Source organism: Nicotiana tabacum, chromosome 3, assembly GCF_000715075.1.
Source record: "Nicotiana tabacum cultivar K326 chromosome 3, ASM71507v2, whole genome shotgun sequence".
Taxonomy (NCBI): domain Eukaryota; kingdom Viridiplantae; phylum Streptophyta; class Magnoliopsida; order Solanales; family Solanaceae; genus Nicotiana; species Nicotiana tabacum.
The window spans coordinates 186,173,240-186,176,509 of record NC_134082.1 but is presented as its reverse complement, the minus strand read 5'-3'; the positions used below and the strand labels follow the sequence as shown (position 1 = coordinate 186,176,509).

General features: G+C 37.4%; 1 pseudogene; it reads left to right on the top strand.

Annotated features, from left to right (window-relative positions):
• The first annotated feature begins 214 nt into the window (after window positions 1-214).
• On the top strand, window positions 215-2,628 carry LOC107810501 (polyphenol oxidase, chloroplastic-like; annotated as a pseudogene).
• Window positions 2,629-3,270: the final 642 nt, after the last annotated feature.

The following is a 3,270-nucleotide window of genomic DNA, read 5'->3' as shown; positions in this document are numbered from 1 at the left end:
TAAATAAATAAATAAAAAGGTCTTACAACACCTCAGACGAACGTGGATTTTTGTATTAATGATTTCAAATTACGAATTAAACAAACAAATAAATACGAAGAAAATCACGTGCTGCTGGAAGTTAAGATATGCAAGCATCTTCCTGACATGTATTTCTTTTTGGTTAGTATTATTTTTCTTTTTCACCATAAGTTTATAGGGGAAAGTCTTTGCTCCATATTCTATATAAATGCTAATCCTAGATGTTCATGAACTACACCTCAAACAAAGCAAAAATTATAGTAATGGCTTCTCTTCCCCCTCTCACCACCAATGTCATCTCTTCTTCATCTTCTTCTTTAACCACCACACCTCTTTCCAATTTGCATTCTTCTCCTTTCTTTACAAAGACATCAAAAGTTTTCACTATAGGAAAGTGCAGTAACTATCGTTTCCAAGTTTCATGCAAGGGTACAGAAGATGACCAAACCATCAACACTTCCAAATCTTCTGATTCTTCAAACAATAAGATCATTGATAGAAGAAACATGCTACTTGGATTAGGAGGCATTTATGGTGCTGCTACTCTTGTTGGTGGTCATCCCTTTGCCTTCGCGGCTCCTGTGCCCGGACCTGACGTTTCCAAATGTGGCGCTGCAGATTTGCCACCAGGTACTGTTACATAGTCTGTAATATATATGAACTATGAAGTCATGAGCTTGTCTTACGTTGAAACACAAAAATGGTTTGCTTGAAAGCTTTATAAATAAAAAAATCTTGATACATTAAACTGATAAATCCAGGCCTTCTATGATAAATGGTTAGGTTAATATGTATAATATATTGTACTTTTATTGTATTCTGATAAAAGTTGTCTATATGTTTTCCAAATAATATGGAGTTGTTTTTATGCTTCAAAGCCTTTTTTCTCAAATTTGGCTATGTTCTTTTTTTTTCTTACAGGAGCAGCACCAGTCAACTGTTGTCCTCCGACAACGGGGAATATCATAGACTTCCAACTTCCACCACCGTCAACCACCCTCCGTACTCGGCCTGCAGCTCATACCGCTGATAATGCCTATATAGAGAAATTCAACAGAGCTATTCAGCTCATGAAACAACTTCCAGACGACGATCCACGTAGCTTCAAGAACCAAGCAAATGTTCATTGTGCTTACTGTGATGGTGCTTATGACCAACTAGGTTTCCCAAACTCTGAACTCCAAGTTCATTTCTCCTGGCTTTTCCACCCTTTCCATCGTTGTTACCTCTACTTCTTCGAAAAAATCTTGGGTAGTTTAATTAATGACCCTAACTTCGCTATCCCATTTTGGAACTGGGATCATCCTGATGGGATGAGAGTTCCTGCCATGTATGCGAACCGTAGTTCTTCTCTCTACGATCCTCTCCGTGATCGGAGGCATCAGCCTCCGGTCATGGTCGATCTCGACTTCAATGGAACGGATCCTAACATAAGTAACGCTCAACAAACTTCCCAGAATCTCACTACCATGTATAGGCAAATGGTTTCTCTTGGAAGTACTCCGGCGACTTTTCTCGGAGACCCTTACCGGGCCGGTGGTCAGCCCGGTGGAGGTGGGTCCCTCGAGAACATTCCTCATGGACCGGTCCATGTTTGGACCGGTGATAGAACCCAACCGAATTTTGAAAACATGGGAGATTTTTATTCAGCTGCTAGAGACCCTATTTTCTATGCTCATCATTCTAATATTGATAGATTGTGGAGTGTTTGGAAAACCCTAGGTGGAAGACGTCAAGATTTTACTGACCCTGATTTCTTAAATGCTTCGTTTTTGTTTTATGATGAGAAAGCACAAATGGTACGTATTAGGGTACGTGACTGTTTGGATACAACCAGACTTGGATATGTTTATCAAGGTGTAGCTAATCCGTGGATAAATTCTCGTCCAAGGGCTAGGGTTTCAAATGCTTTGAGTAGTGTAAGGAGGCTTGTTGAAGCAAGAGCAGCTGATAATTTTCCAAGTGCAAAAGATGTTTTCCCAACGAAACTTGACCATGTGATAAGAGTTATGGTAAAGAGGCCAAATAAGAAGAAGAGAAACAAGAAGGAGAAAGATGCAAAAGAGGAGTTTTTAGTAGTTGAAGGGATAGAGCTGGAAACTGATGTTTTTGTCAAGTTTGATGTGTTGATTAATGATGAAGATGAGACTGTAATTTCGTCGAATAATGCTGAGTTTGCAGGTAGTTTTGTGAACGTGCCACATCATAGTCATGGTAAGAGTGACAAGAAACGTAAGACTAGGTTGAAGTTGGCTATAACTGAGCTGTTGGAAGATTTAGATGCTGAGGATGATGATCATGTGGTGGTGACTTTTGTTCCAAAGAATGGTTCTGGTGCTGTAAAAATTGGAGGTGTCAAGATTGTGCTTGAGGATTGATTGGCACTTCCCCCGCTATACGCAGGGGTTTCGAAGAAAAATCGGATCACAAGAGTCTAGTATACGTAATCTTATCCTGTATTTCTGCATTCCCGCTATGTTTGAGGATTGATTATGACTAGAAAAATAAAAGGGTTTTAATCAATTTCCTCAATGAATTAAGCATTTTAAGTTTCTTGATATTGTAAGCATGTTTGAATGGAATAAAGGAACAAACTACTTACATGGATATTTTATCATTTTCTTCGACATGTATAACTACAACTAGTAGTTTTTCAAACTAATTAAGTAGGTCAATTTCCAATTTTACGTTATTTCCTAGTGTAAGTCGTCGATTGGTGGCCATGTTAGTCCAACACGCACCTCCAGGAAAAAGGAAAAGAAATAAACTCATTCAATGTTTATTATGTTTTCTTGAAGACACAAATCACGCAATCTTAAGAATAGGTCAGATCGTATATTTATTTTAAGGGCTAGCTCTTGCAAATTGTATATACATATAATATCTTTGTCGAAAAGGTGATAATAAATGGATTTTGTAATAAAAGGATATGCTTTATTAACCTAACTTTTTGTCTTCCCATTAGCTTTTTCATGGTCCATGTATATATTATTCCTTTTATTAAATCTGTGTGATCCTAAAGGGGAAAAAAGGAAGAAGTACTATAATGCAAGTAGTACTTAAGTAACATTTTTTTCTTATTTATCATCATTTATATTTAGAGGAATATTTTGAAATTAAGCACGACAGATATATTTAATGGATAATAACTGGATGTTTATTCTTTAATTATTACACGCATCAGGAATTGTTATATTTTTATTTATAGGTGGTGGGAGCTGTCCGGGAAGTTCGGTTTAGTGTGAATGT